The 15,900-nt window shown below is 40.8% G+C and overlaps 1 protein-coding gene across 3 annotated transcripts in view; it reads right to left on the bottom strand.

The window, feature by feature from the left end:
* IMMP2L (inner mitochondrial membrane peptidase subunit 2) overlaps positions 1 to 15,390 on the bottom strand; it is an 861,474-nt gene extending 846,084 nt beyond the window's left edge. Inside the window, exon 1 of one of the 3 annotated variants that reach the window (XM_044992961.1) lies at positions 15,263 to 15,390. The gene's annotated coding sequence lies outside the window, so the exon portion shown is untranslated. Of the gene's footprint in view, positions 1 to 14,807; positions 14,964 to 15,078; positions 15,133 to 15,262 lie in introns of those variants that run through there. The other 2 variants (XM_044992979.1, XM_044992971.1) reach the window with 2 other exon arrangements.
* Between the last annotated feature and the right edge of the window lie 510 nt (positions 15,391 to 15,900).

Below are 15,900 nucleotides of genomic sequence, written 5' to 3'. Positions count from 1 at the left end.
ATAGCATACCAAAAATACTTATAGAAAGATTAGATTAATGATGTTTCCCAAAATAAATAACGAAGTGATAATGGGTTTGAGCGGTTTTTGTTTTTATTAAATTTTACAGGAAAAAAAATCTGCAGCACAATCAGAAAATACATTCTGGTAAAAAAAATACCTCCATGTAAATAATCACAAGAAGTGATCAATATTAGTGAGTAAAACAAAAGTTTTAGAAAAGTTTAAAATCTAACCGCCTTCTGTGATACCTGGATTTCAAAATTTCACGCTGGAAAGTTCTTCTGCTTCCTGAAGTACCATGAAGAAAAGATTATGTAGCTCTTAAGGCACACAAATAATTGTAGATTTTATGCCAGCAAGGTAATAGCCTAAATGAGGCTAGGGTTAGTGTGTCAATGGAGCAGGCTAGGTATTTAGCCCTCCAAAGAGTCATTCGGGGGGTAGGAGGGGATAAAGTAAATAAATTAGAGGACTTCAAACAATTCAACCAACACAGCACATATTCTGGATCGATAACCAGCCAGTAGCACCTTGTATACATTAACAAGTCATAGCGCATGAAAATGCTGCCGTGGGAACAATTATTGAATAGCAGGAGTAGACAGAAATAACCTGGAAATGTGTGCCCTTTTCATGGGGTTTACAATTAGTGCTGTAATTATCTTTTTTTTTTTTAATGCAAAAACAAGTAAAGGTAACTGATCACCATAAAACAGCAACCTTGCTAACTCGAGATTTAGTACAGAAAGCTTGTTTAAAATCACAACACAGCACAGAATAGCAAGGATCAAGTGTTAGTACATAACAGGTCAAAGTACTAAGAAGTTCACATTGTGCAACTCAGAGATTAGGGCAGATGGAGCACAGCATTATCTGGACTGAAGTGTTTGGTGCACAAAAGGTCCAAGGATTATAATGAGCCTCTAGTGGGTACTACAACATATGGAACAGAGATGCTGTTTAGATTGCGCTCTACATATAAATGTTATTTTGATTTCCTATGCTTGCCTGCACATTAGAAGACACTGTTTATCAAGCAGCCTGCAGAATCCCATCAAGTAATATGCAGAAAGCCCCAAGTTACAATATATTTGCACATCTAAGCACTTAAAAATTACTCACAGAAGTGCAATGGGAAGTATAGCAGTAAAAACACAGTGTTAGCAGTCATCCACAAAGGAAAGAAAATGACCCCTGATGTTCTTTTACAAGAAAACATCTGGGGGAGAAGAGGCAAGCAATCACAGCCTACACGTGAAACAACTACAAAACCAAAAATTGTATTAGTTTATTTTAAACAATCTGTTTCCTCCTCTCTTCTCCACTTAAATAGCTTGTTTAGGTCAAAAAACGAGTGACTATATTTACATTAGCTTGTAGCTTTTTATTTTATTTAAAGTTAATTTTGTAATGCGGTATTACACCACTGTGGGTTCGGCTCTGGGGTCTACAGTTTCAAGCTTACCAGAGTGAAAGTCACCTCTGCTACTTGCTTTAAATTTAGGCTATGTCTACACTTGCCAGTTTTAGCACAAAAAGTCAGGGTTTTGCGCAAAAACTATGGAAATCCAATGGAAATCCGTATTTTCAGCGCAAAAATAAAACGACCCCAACAAGAGTCTTTTTGCACTGATGTGCCAGTGAAGACTCTTGATTGCTTTTACCAGTCTAATTGCCCTCCGGAGCTGTCCTACAATGCAGAGCGGGAGCGGCTGCTCTTTGAAACTCAGCAGTCCTGTCTGCGCCCCTCCCCTTTAGCGCCTTTCTGACAGCCGGTGCTGTCACTGCTCCAGTACACAAAATAAATCATTATTGTGGAATGCTCCTGCTGCTTCCCACTATACAAACAGAGGCAGACGGACAGAATCTGTCTGAGTCTCCTCCTCCCCTTGCCCCAAGACTGGTTGCTTCCGGCGGCTGTCACAAACATACATCCATTCCTGCCATAATAATGATTTGCTTTGTATCCTGAAGCAGTGCTTAGTGGGATAGCTACCACAGTGCGCTCCTCTCATCTACTATGCAAGTGCTGCATATGTAAACATGCTTTGACACCTGTGGAAAACAATGTGAACACAAACCAGCACATTTCTTTTAGCACTTTTCTGTCACCGACAAAACTGTCAGCGAAAAAATTCTGCAAGCCTTAGAGTCTCTAGGAACACAAAGACCAAGTGACATTCACAAGGATACATTCACAAGTACAAGTGACATTCACAAAGACCAAGTGACATTCACAAGGATACATTCACAAGTACAAGGTTTAGTCTCTTTTACAAGTTTTATTAAAGTTACAATTAAAGTTATGAATATCCAAGCACATAGAAATTCTGTACAGACCTATGCACAAGTTAGAAATATAAATATACTCACATCTTTAACAGTAGTGTTAGGGTCTGATGGGTCTCTCATGGTTTGATCATCAGTAGACAGATGGTTCCTGCTGGAGTTTCCCATAGGGAGCTCAATTTTCCCACTCTGGGCACCCTCTTTTACAATGAAATTCTGACTATACCTGATTAGCATTTCTGCACTTGGTGCATTCTGCAGTTAGGGTATGTGTTAGAAAAATGTGATTACCAGGTATCTTGTAATTACTTTTACTGTTAATTTTTGCAGTATCACCCATTGGTACATCTCTTCCCGTAATCTTTGACCAAAGAAAAACCCAATGCCCTCTTACTTATGTCAAGCATTTCTTAGCTCCAAAGCCTAGTATGGCTAAGCTAAAATCTTTCAGGCCTCGGCCTGTAGGCCTTGAATTTCACTTAATTAGAAGGAATAATTATGTATTAGATATCTAACTACTGATCAATTTTATACTTCTAAAATCCTACCATTTAACTCTGTGTAACATACTAATATATATGACATTGCATGTATGCTAATCATAATCACACAATAAATGAACAAGAAACTAAAATCACTGACTACAATCTTATCTCCACAAACCAATGAAATGTCCGTTTTTTGGTCAGTTTATCATAAGAAAACTAATTTTGTGTGTGTCAATGTCACAGTGGAAGCATTCACATCCATGTGGTTTGAAAGGAAAAAAGGGAAAGGTTTCATAATACAAAGTAGAAAAGAAAAGAAAAGAAAAGAAAAGAAAAGAAAAGAAAAGAAAAGAAAAGAAAGTGATTTTGGTTTTGCTAAATGCTGTGAAACATAAAATCAAGTGGAAAACAGAAGTTTTCTGTTTTAAAGTATGACTGGTCCAACTTGCGAAACTAGTAAATTGTTATTCTAGTAGCTATAATGAATGAGATAAAACTCATTGTTAACCAGTTACCTTAGATGAAAAATGTTGTGGCCTCTTTACAACACTTTTTTTTAAGAAAGCTTGCCTGGTCACTCTATTAACCCCGGGTCACAGCTCCCAAAGGGAGGTCTTGCAGGTACCAAGCCTAGCTGGTTCTGCTGGGAAATCACAGTTGGTAAACATGGTGCTGTAGCATGAGACCAAGTCTCTTATAGGTGGAATCCCATGATTCTCCCAAAAATAAGTTAAGGCAATAGGCCTAACACCTAACAAGGGGTGCATTCAGAGGCATGAGAGAGGGGTTCAAGGTGCAGCTAGCCTTGCAACTGTTTCAGCAGAATTCTTAAAGTCCATTTATGTAACATTATAAAAATTCAGCAAATGGAAGACACCAGCCACCTTAAGGACTCAACATGGTCTAATCTCACAAAGACAAAACTTTGACCTTTTAATGGGTCTACAACACTATGCTGTAGCTATAGCATTTTACCAACCAGCCTCACTCAGTACACATGATGGGCAGTGCTCAATGAATGAGTCAGCTGCTCACTATTAGCCATAACAGACAGTTATCCTCAGTGGACCAGCTACTATAGGAAAAGTTCTGATTTACAAATAGATTTGACAGGTGTTGAACTCAGCTCCACAAGGTTCATGGGAGCAGCCATGTTCCAACCCTCACCTAGCAGCCTGCTGGCAATAGCTTACCTGGGACCCATGAAGCTCAGCCCCAGTGTGAGGCTCTGCCCCTGATGTCCAACTGGCAGAGTGCCAGCGCAGCTGATTGGGCCACTGGCCCTGCTTAAGCCAACAGCAGGAACAGGAAGCTGTCCAAACAACTGGGTTCCACCCTGCTCTTGACTGTATGTGCCTTTGGCTTCCTGCTCCTGCTTCCCCAGCTTGATTTCTTGGCATCCTGACTTGACTCTTGGTATTTGACTTGCAGTTCCAAACCTCCAGTTTCTCTCCTGCCTCTGACCCCACCAATATCCTGACCCATCCTGATTCTGATTCCTGCCTTGTGGTTCTGACTGCCCAATATCCTTACCCAGCCAATTCTTGACTCCTGTCTCATGACTGCGGACTCTGGCTCTGACCACTAGGTCTGGCTGCCCACAACCTGGCTGTGAGAGTGTGCCTAAATTGATGAGACTTAGACATACCCTTATAGGAAAAGCCTACACTGCAATTAAAATCCCACAGCTGGCCAACACCAGCTGACTCGGGCTTGTGGGATTCGAGCTAAGGCAGCGGTTCCCAAACTTGTTCCACCACTTGTGCAGGGAAAGCCCCTGGCGAGCCAGGCTGGTTTGTTTACCTGCCGCGTCCGCAGGTTCGGCCGATCGCGGCTCCCAGAGGTGGCGGTCACTGCTCCAGGCCAATGAGAGCTGCTAGAAGTGGCAGCCAATACATCCCTCAGCCTGCGCCACTTCTAGCAGCTCCCATTGGCCTGGAGCAGCGACCGCCACCTCTGGGAGCCGCGATCGGCCAAACCTGCGGACGCGGCAGATAAACAAACTGGCCCGGCCCGCCAGGGGCTTTCCCTGCACAAGCGTCAGAACAAGTTTGGGAACCACTGAGCTAAGGGGTTGTTTAATTGCAGTATAGATATTCAGGCTTGGGCTGGAGCCCACCTGTGAGGTGGGAGGGTCCCAGAGCTCAGGCTGCAGTCTAAGGCCCAACATCAACACCACAATTAAACAGCCCCTTAAACAGAGTCAGTTGGCATGGGCCAGTTGCAGGTGTCTAATTGCAGCATAGACATATCCATACAGAACTGAGCTCTTAGCCTACTTCTGTTAGAAAGGATCTTGTACAACCACTCAGTTATGCCTTCTGTAAAAGGAGATGAAGCTGATACTTGCCTCCCTCCTAGAGGAAGAGCATGAAGCCCTGCTCAATAATAAGGGCTATAATATTTCTGTGCACTTTAACACTAGTCAGCAGAAGAGATTAATCTAAAACTCATGGGGTGAAATCTTGGTCCTATTACCAAAACTCCTACTGACTACAATGGAGCCTGATTACACTCATAATTTGACTCCCAGCCAGTGCACTTTCTCCTGGGCCATTCTGATAAGAAGATGAGCAGAGACTACAGCAGCCAACCAGCCAAAAGGTTCTGTTTGGCTGTGTTGGTGTCATCAGGCATCTATACTAGGCCTTAATGAGCCAAAGTTATTTTATGCTTGTCCAGAGTGCCTCCATGTTAAACTCTAGTCGAACTCACAGGTCAGAATTGAGAATGGAATGTGTAAAAGCTTCTTATCAGTGCAACACTGGCACCAGGAGATAGTAAAAAGGGGCCTACTTGTATCTGGCTTAGGAGGAGGAGGAGGGGGGGAGGCAAAGTAATAAATCCAGAAGTAAACCAACCTAACAGCCTTGAAAAGTTACTAAGATAAATTGTTTGCTGTCAAAGATGATTTAACCTGTTTAGTGTAATCACTAACTATACAATGTGTCTACTATATGGGAGGGGACTAGAGGGTAGAAGGGGGGGTAGGTAGTGGGGGTAATAGAGATGACTAGCTGAAACCATGTATAAGAAGAGACACACAGCTTATGTCTGTGTGCTTGATTTGAGACGTGTGTGTCTCCGAGCATCCTGCTATTTGAGATCTCAAATAAACTTTTTCTGCATTCTCCACCTTGGTGTGTTTATTGAAGCAAAGCACACCGGGCAACGAACCACTGTTGCTGCCTCGAGCATTCTGTGCTGGCAACAGCTGCTTCAGGACAATGCAGAAGGCTCAGTGGACCATGATGGTATGTTCCATGCAACTGAAATGTTCACAAAATGAAGGCATAACCCTTTGTATGTTCTACTGTACATGTGCAAATAGTGATCTTCATAGTTAGGAACAACCAAATCTGGACATAGACTTTCCTGAGAATGGCAAAAGGCATCTCTCTCTGACCACAGGCATATTTCCCTGACAAATGACAAGTTCCTACTCCAAACCACAGAAGTACTAAAGCTGTTCAAAAGCAGTCAGAACTTCTTTTAATATTAGAAAAATCTGTCTATTTTTCAAGATACTCTTTCTTCAAACTGGTCGAACCATCTTTTGTTCAAACTTTCCATAACAATTCAATCTCACGTCAAGACCAAGCGTAAAAATACAACCTAAAAAGTTAAAGTCTGATAAAGTTATAAGCAACTGAAAACAGGTGGAAAGTTTATAATGGAAAGTGTTAGTTAGCCTTAATATTGGCATTGCTACTGTTACACCTGTTTTAAATCACAAAAGTTAGTTGAATATTAAAAATTAACTGTTGAACAAGTGAAAATCTCTAAATCAAAATTGTAAGCATGTTTTTCAATGAAGTAAACAGATACTCTATATTGCATCACTTCTCATATGAAGTGGAACAATGAGATAAGAAACCCTACAAAATATAAGGGAAGTAGACATCCCTAATTTTTCCCATATTAACATTATTTTAATCTAAATGTAAAACTAAACATCAAATGATTTTTGTTCTAGTCTATACTTTACTGGAATCTGCTCTCACACTGCATAATTTGAATTACTACAAGTCAACCAGCCTTCCATAACAGGCAGATTAATTTCCTATCATTATGAACTAAGGACAAGTCTTCTCAGTACAATCATGATACAGGAAAATCAACAGTAAAACTTTTAAAGTTATAACCTTGTCAAAGGAACAAGAACCCAAACTGGAGTTCTGGAAAAGCAAACAGATGAATATTATGATCTTTGCGACACCAGGCCAACTCTACAAAAAATATCACATTTCAGATCAAATCAACACAATGAACATTAGGCCTTGCCTGTCACTGATTCATTACTGAAAATACAATTCACTAAAGGATCAATTCTTCTGCTAAAGTAACATCACTGCATCCCATCCATGCAAAGACTGTCTGTCAGACCCACACATTCAGAAAGTAAATGGATCGGGTTGTGACTACTGACTGGGAGGAATTGCAAGCAACAAAGTAAGTCTAGGACAGGGGTTGGCAACCTTTCTGAAGTGGTGTGCTGAGTCTTCATTTATTCACTCTGATTTAAGGTTTTGTGTAATTCATTTTAGTGTTTTTAGAAGGTCTCTTTCTATAAGTCTATAATATATAACTAAACTATTGTTGTATGTAAAGTAAATAAGGTTTTAAAAATGTTTAAGAAGCTTAATGTAAAATTAAATTAAAATGCAGAGCCCCCCAGACCGGTGGCCAGGACCCGGGCAGTGTGAGTGCCACTGAAAATCAGCTCATGTGCTGCCTTCAGCACGCGTGCCATAGGTTGCCTACCCCGGTCTAGGACATGAATTTTACCCTGCTAGACAATCATCCATTTCTAAACAACCAGGTTTATCTTTGTGAGGGGGAAAACACAAGGAGAGAAAAAACAGAATTTCTAGTGAAGGTTACTCTCAGACTAGTTACCCTTTTTCTATTCTAAGCTGAGGTACTCGGGTGTTTTAAGCACAGCAAACCATTCCCAAGCACACATACATGCTAGGAAGAAAAAGCATAGCAAATCAACTAATTTTCTGCAACCACTGAGCCATGAAAAATGAGCTATGTATATTAACAGGATATTTTTATATATTATCTCTTTTTTAAAAAATAATCAATTTCAGCTTTCCATGCAAGTCAAAGAATTAATGTCCTGTGCATGCACACTTACTGGCCAAGCAAAGTTTAGCTTTCTCAGGCTCCAGGTTAGAATATTTTGGACTAAGCTGAGATCTATTTCCAAAATATAGAAAAATGTATAGCTTTAAAGATAGAGTAAGATAAATCTCTGTGTAGTTAATGAATGCATTCATAGACATCACTTTAAGTTACTTCAGTTTTAGAACAGGTTTAGATGAACAGCATGGCAGGTATGTCCTATTACACTTGATTTGATTGTTTTAATGTCATCCTTTAAGTTGATTCAAAACATACAAAATAGGTTAACAATTGGGCAAATGAATGTGAAGTGCCCCACTGTAAATGCCAGCAGCTGCTGTGTTTTGGCTTCAGATAGACATTGTAAATGATATGTTGCATCTCAATACATTAACTTTTAAAAATATATTTACATTAATGCATATAACAAACCTTTGATTTTTATCCACTCTTTACATGACTCTACTTCCCCTGTAAAACACTTCTCCTGCCCCCCCCTCCAAGTAGACTCCAAAAATTCAGCATTGTCACACAATTCGCCATTACTCAAATTTAGGCAAACCCAAAATGAAAGAAAAGCCAAATAGTGAATACTTCCCATTTATCTTTGCTTAAATAAAAATAAGTAAATATTCATGAAGCATAAATAATCCTTGCTAAAGAGAAAATGAAAGACTGCCATCTCAAAACATGAAAATCTCCAAAACAGACTTTTCCAGCACATTTTGCAACAGGGAACAAATCTTAGCATAACATGAGAGAGATGGGAAGTTTCTGAATTCTCCTGGGTTTATGGACAATTAATATCTGAGAAGATTAAAGCAAGCCTCTCTCCTGTACAAGTGGCCTACTGGGATCAATGTTTATGATAATTTAATAACTTAGTAAATGTTGTTACATTTATTTTAAAAATTGTACCAAAGGAAGAAAACAATGAATGATACTTAAGTTAGATGGCACTTTCCATTTTCAAAGCAGTTTACAAAAATTAACTAGTCCTCCCAGAACCTCTGTAATGAAGGAGTTGGGGTTTTTTAAATACTTTTTACCAACATTTTACAATGGGATAAACTTGAGGAATATAGAAGACTAAAGACAGAATCAGAATAAACTCACTAAAACATATTTGTCATGCACCATGCAACAAGATATCAAGGTACAAATTATTACTGTACATTATTTGCTAATGATGCCAAATTGACTGTCATACTATGGAACTCAGTGTTTCTGCAGATTAGTTTCTTAAGTCATAAGATTGTATCAAATTTTGATTTATTTTTTTTAATATTTCCTTTACTGTGACTCATTAAATTTTACCCTTGAACATTAGAGGGCAATGTGAGACTGCAATAGCAACTGCAGTGCATTCTGCATAGCGATATTTGCTGCCATATTGATTTTGAATCTGATATTCATGGCAAGACGCATGCTTTGCCAGTTGCCATAACCATTTCCTGACATTGAAGGATAAATGTACCTTGCTCAAGTCTAATAATTAGTAGTAACTATTCTTTAGGAAATGTATGATACTAACTTTGCAGAAAAACATATAACAGAATTTAAAGAGTCCAGAAGTTATGTCACTGACATTAGAAAGAAGGCAAAAGCAAAGAGCCATTGATTGTTATTTGTAAATTGTAAATATGTTAGATGGACAGCAAGCATTACTTTCACAAAGCAAGATACATTATCCTACTTCATAACATGGGAGATGTCGTATTCTCCTTCATATCAAAGAATCAGCATAACAGATCAGTGAGATTCCAGTTAAGAGTATTTGATCTTCTTGATGCAGATGACAGAATTTTGTGCATTTTTTGTGGAAATATATATAACTGTTAGAACTACACAATTTTCCAAATATTTTAGCTCCTCTAACGTGTATGCCAATCTATTCAAATCGGTTGTATTCTCAACTGATGGTACAGAGTCTTTTTTAAAAATAAACCAATTGTAAAACAAAGAAATACATGTCTGTACATCCAAGAATATTTTACTCTACAATGACTGAAATGAAGCTGTTTGATAACTAATTAACAGGAAGTTTTCATTGTTCAATTTATCTAATCATTATAATTCCTAATATGTATCCCGTGTAAATAAATATTATCAATTAATTTAGTTCTTGTAGCATTTAGAAAATTGACTTTCCAATTATGATAAATTTATCCTCAAAACAAAGGAAGAAATTGCTTAGAAACTAAAGACTCAGCCTGCCAAGTTTAAAAAAAAAAGGGGGAGGGGGGTGTCAAAACAGCCTCTATAAATAACATCAGTTAGTAGGGAAATGTAGTCTTCAGACACTAATTAGAATTTTCACTATGCTTAATAGGTCCTGAAGGATCTTATAATGCAATGCTGTCCATTTGACATATTGAAATATCTTTTTTAAGATGAAAACCCACTGTTGAACCAAAGGCAAACTAGAAGATATGGATATTTCAGAAACCAATTGAAGCCTCTTGCACATTAACTCCAGGGTCCTTACCAAACATCCCAAATCAAAATTCCAATTATGCTCAGAACAAAGGAGCTAGCTACTAGTTTTATCATTAAAAGACAATTTGAATATGAAGAGTTTAATATTTTTTTCATAACTGTTTATATCACTAGTTCTCAAACTTTTGTACTGGTGACCCCTTTCACATAGCAAGCCTCTCAATGTGACCCTCCCCCCCCTTATAAATTAAAAACACTTTTTTATATATTTAACACCATTATAAATGCTGGATGCAAAGGCTGACAGCTCATGACCCCCCATGTAATAACCTTGCAACCCCTTGAGGGGTCCCAACCCCCAGTTTGAGAACCCCTAGTCTATATACTATACAATGCTTAATATAGAGCTGGATATTTCTCACTTCTGCATATAATATGTAGTCATTTCTCCAACAGAATATTGTAAATTTCTTTAAATAACCATGTAAAAATTATGAGCAATGATTTAACATTTAAAAATTGAGTAAAATAACTTAAAAGATTGAAAATCTGATAATAACAGTAGTAGTTACGTTGTTTAGTTTTAAGGAATTACAGATGTTGGATGCAGGCTGGAGCAGCAAAGCTAATTCCAAAGCCTCTCATATCAGTCATTCTGCTATTTTATTCTGAAAATCCCTGTGAGGTTTCTTCTTTTCTTATTTTGCAAGCCTCTTTTATTCAAAGTCTAATTGCTATTTTTCTTTTCACATTCTAACTGTACAATATCAGAGGGATAGCCGTGTTAGTCTGGATCTGTAAAAGCAGCAAAGAATCCTGTGGCACCTTATAGACTAACAGACGTTTTGCAGCATGAGCTTTCGTGGGTGAATACCCACTTCTTCAGATGCAATATGTACAATAATGTACAATATTACATTTGTAAAATTTACTGCAGAGGAAACAAAAAATTACGAATAATTTATGCCACCACTACACCTAGGGACTGGCCCTCAACTCATGTAAACTGTCACAGGCCTATTACAATATATAGAGCAGCTGAGGATCTGCCCCCTTGTGTGCTTTGTTATTGCAGTAGCAAAAGAAGGATGCTTTGAAACTTTGTCACAGGCAACAATAAAAGGACTGAAGAATGTCATTACATGCACCTACATGGATCCTCCAGAAACAAAGGGTCTAAGTTTGAGTGAAATTCTCAAGGAAATAATAATAAGATGGGTGAACTAGAGTGCTTCATATTAAATGAAGATATTGATATAATAGGCATCTCATAAACTTGGTGGAATGAGGATAATCAATGGGACATAATAATACAGGGTACCAAATATATTGGAAGGACAGAACAGGTCATGCTGGTGGGGGAGTGGCACTATCTCTGAAAGAAAGGAAAGACTCAAATGAAGTAAAAATCTTAAATGAATCAAATTGTACCATAGAATCCCTATGGATAGTAATTCCACCCTGGAATAATAAAAATATAGCAATCGGGATATATTAATGATCACCTGACCAGGATGGTGATAGTGACTGTGAAATGCTCAAAGAAGTTAGAGAGAATATTAAAATTAAAAAATCAATAAAATGGAAAATACTATAGCAGCCCAACTCTGTAGCATTTAGTTTCAGAAAGGGGAACTACACAAAAAGAGGTTAGTTAAACAGAAATTAAAAGGTACAGCACAAAAAGTTTCAGAGTAGCAGCCGTGTTAGTCTGTATCCGCAAAAAGAACAGGAGTACTTGTGGCACCTTAAAGACTAACAAATTTATTTTAGCATGAGCTTTCGTGAGCTGCAGCTCACTTCGTCGGATGCATAGAATGGAACACACAGACAGGGGATATTTATACATACAGAGAACATGAAAAGGTGGAAGTATGCATACATACCAACAGGCAGAGTCTAATCAATTGAGATGAGCTATTGTTAGCAGGCGGAAAAAAAACTTTTTGAAGTGATAATTAAGATGGCCCATAGAAGGTGTGAGGAGAACTTAACATAGGGAAATAGATTCAATTGGTGTAATGACCCAACCATTCCCAGTCTTTGTTTAGGCCACAGTTAATAGTATCTAGTTTGCATATTAATTCAAGTTCAGCAGTTTCTCTTTGGAGTCTGTTTTTAAAGTTTTTTTGTTGCAAAATTGCCACCTTCAAGTTGGGTCATTACACCAATTGAATCTATTTACCTATGTTAAGTTCTCCTCACACCTTCTATGGGCCATCTTAATTATCACTTCAAAAAGATTTTTTTCCTCCTGCTAACGATAGCTCATCTCAATTGATTAGACTCTGCCTGTTGGTATGCATACTTCCACCTTTTCATGTTCTCTGTATGTATAAATATCCCCTGTCTGTGTGTTCCATTCTATGCATCCGAAGAAGTGAGCTGCAGCTCACGAAAGCTCATGCTAAAATAAATTTGTTAGTCTTTAAGGTGCCACAAGTACTCCTGTTCTTTTAGCACAAAAAGTGAAATCCCTGCAAGCTGCATGGAAACTTTTAAAGACACCATAACAGAGGCTCAACTTAAATGTATACCCTAAATTAAAAAACATAGTAAGAGAACCAAAAAAGTGCCACCATGGCTAAACAAAGTAAAAGCAGTGAGAGGCAAAAAGGCATCCTTTCAAAAGTGGAAGTTAAATCCTAGTGAGGAAAGTAGAAAGAAGCATAAACTCTAGCAAATGAGGTCTAAAAATATAATTAGGAAGGCCAAAAAAGGATTTGAAGAACTGCTAGCCAAAGACTCAAAAAGTAATAGCAAAAAGAATTTTAAGTACATCCGAAGCAGGAAGCCTGCTAAACATCAAGTGGAGCCACTGGATGATCGAGATGCTAAATGAGCACTCAAGGATGATAAGGCCATTGCGGAGAATCTAAATGAATTCTTTGCATCTGTCTTCACAGCTGAAGATGTGAGGGAGCTTCCCAATCTGAGCCATTCTTTTTAGGTGACAACTCTTAGGAACTGTCCCAGACTGAGGTGTCAGTAGAGTAGGTTTTGGAACAAACTGATAAACTAAACAGTAATAAGTCACCAGAACCAGATGGTATTCACCAAGAGTTCTGAAGGAGCTCAAATGTGAAACTGCAGAACTACTAACTGTAGTCTGTAACTTATCATTTAAATCAGCTTCTGTACCAAATGACTGAAGGATAGCTATTTTGATGTCCATTTTTAAAAAGGTCTCCCAGCAATTGAAGGTCAGTAAGCGTGACTTCAGTACCAGGCAAACTGGCTGAAACAAAATTGTCAGACACATAGATGAACATAATTTGTTGGGGAAGAGTCACAGGAGCCCCTTGTTAAAACATCCCCACCATGAAGGCCATTTTCCAATTAAAATAATGCTATTTCTGTATTGTTCCTCCAATGGTGGGTATTCTTAATGCTGCCTCCTCTACAGGTGGCAACTGTTCTGTCAGACTCCACTACTCTAATCAATGTCTCACTGAACCACAGCAAACAGAGAGAGCAGGATACCTCAAAATGACAGCATCTGGTCTCTTGCTTTCCCCTCCAACTCTGGCTTTAAACACTTACTTGATTTTTTTTTTGAGAGAGAGAGAAGTCAAACACGAAGAAGGAAACCTAACAGAGTAAGTGGCAGAGAAACTCAAAGGATGGGAGGGGTCCTGCTGTGACATAACAGCTACTAGAGACTTGCTCCTGTCAGCAAGGAGGGGGAGTCAGATTAATGGCAGGGTTGTTTTTTAAGTATATAGAACAATTCTGAAGTTCTCCCAGGGTTTTGTACTCTTTGGGATGTATTCTTAAAAATCCCACTTACAGGACTTTCTAGGAATTGGCCGTATACTCCAACAGGCTGCAGCAACACCACAACATGCTGTCAGGAAAGCAGGAGAGGACCTGCACAAAAATGTACTCTCAAACAAGAGCAGTATACCAGGGGTTCTCAAACTGGGGGGTCATGACTCCTCAAGGGGTCATGAGGTTATGTGGGAGATCACAAGCTGTCAGCCTCCACTCTAAACCCTGCTTTGCCTCCAGCATTTATAATGGTGTTAAACATATTTTAAAGTGTTTTTAATTTATAAAGGGGTTGGCACTTAGAGGCTCACTGTGGGAAAGGGGTCACCAGTACAAAAGTTTGAGAACCACTGCAGTATATCAAAGATCACAGGCAACATGCCACGCCGACCGCTACTGTATGATGCACTGTTGCACCTGTGTTCAGCCAGTGATTAGGATGAGCTGAGTCTCACCCCCTGCAGTGGTACACTTTGCAAGACTCGCCTCTTCCCGAAGGTGGCCCCAGACCAGACAGGCCGCGCTCTCCCAGTGTTCGCGGCAGACTAAACTTTCTAACAGGCTGTACAGGAGAAGAGGCCAGTTTGGCTCTGGTTGGACTCGGGCCTTAAGAAAGTTCTCCCGTGGCGTGTAGGGGGGAAATCACATCATAAAACCATTTGTCAAGACAATTTATTCTCAGGTCACCTTCTAAGCGGCGCCCTCGGTCCGCTCCCCTTCCCCGCTGCCAGTAACGTGTTCGCGCGCCGCTGCGGCTGTTATTTCAAGGCGCTTGCTAGTGCCTAGGGGCGAGGGCCAGGGCCGTTGGGCTACAGCCGCTCCCGGGTTTCCGCCGCGGCGAGCGCAGCTAAGGAGGGAGCAGCTTTTCCCGGGTTATTACTATAGCCGCAGCGCCACGCACCTCGCGGCCGCGGCCTCCTCCCCCTCCTGGGGCCCTTCCCCCACCGACTGTACCCACCCGAAAGCCCCCTCGGGGACTCCGCCCCCCATCTAAAGGGGAAAACGGCCCCCTCCCTGGCCGGCTTCCTGACCCCATCCCCCACACACGCTATGCGCGCCGCTGGCGGCTCAGTGTTCTGATCCCTCCCGCCTGCCGTCACTTTCTTCGCCCTCATCCCCGCCCGCCGCGCGGCGCCACTTACCGCAAGTTTTCAGCGCTCCCAGTTTGAACGAGCCACGGACGCGGCTGCAGGGACGCGCTCGTTACGTGCGCGTGACACGTGCCCTCCAGAGGGGTGGGGCCGCGGGGTTGGTGAACCGGCTCTCCTCGCTCACGTGACCAGCACTGCGGCGCGGGTGCTGGCGCTGCGCGGTAGCGGGAGAGGAGCGAGCAGGGCGCGCGGTGGAGGAGCCCCGCAGCACAAGGTGGGGCCAAAGGGCAGCCCCCACCTTCAGCTAACGCTGCATCCTGGGGCCGGCCGGCCCCACAGTTCCCCCCAACAGGAAACCGGCTGCAGCCAGCTGGCTCCTGGCCAGCGCAGCCGGGCAAATGCGTGGCGGTGTAAGCAGAGGCTTGTTGATCCTGCCACACGCTTTGGCACATGCTGTAGCAAACAGGACAGGCCCTTCCACTGCAGCATGCACCTGTGGAAAATATTTGGCTACAGGGGCTTTCGCTGACCTTGTCATTCAATTCCCATAACAGTGTTCACACAGAATGCTCTCCTCATGTTCCTATCCCTACCCCCCTGACAGTGCCCTAGCACGGCCAGCTGGCCAAACAGCTCAGGCTTACTGTGAAGCAGAATTCGGGGGTGGGTGTAGCAAGGGACCCAGCAGC

This window comes from Mauremys mutica, chromosome 1 (assembly GCF_020497125.1).
Source record: "Mauremys mutica isolate MM-2020 ecotype Southern chromosome 1, ASM2049712v1, whole genome shotgun sequence".
Taxonomy (NCBI): domain Eukaryota; kingdom Metazoa; phylum Chordata; order Testudines; family Geoemydidae; genus Mauremys; species Mauremys mutica.
Note: the sequence above shows the minus strand (reverse complement) of the source record. Positions and strands in the feature narration are given on the sequence as shown.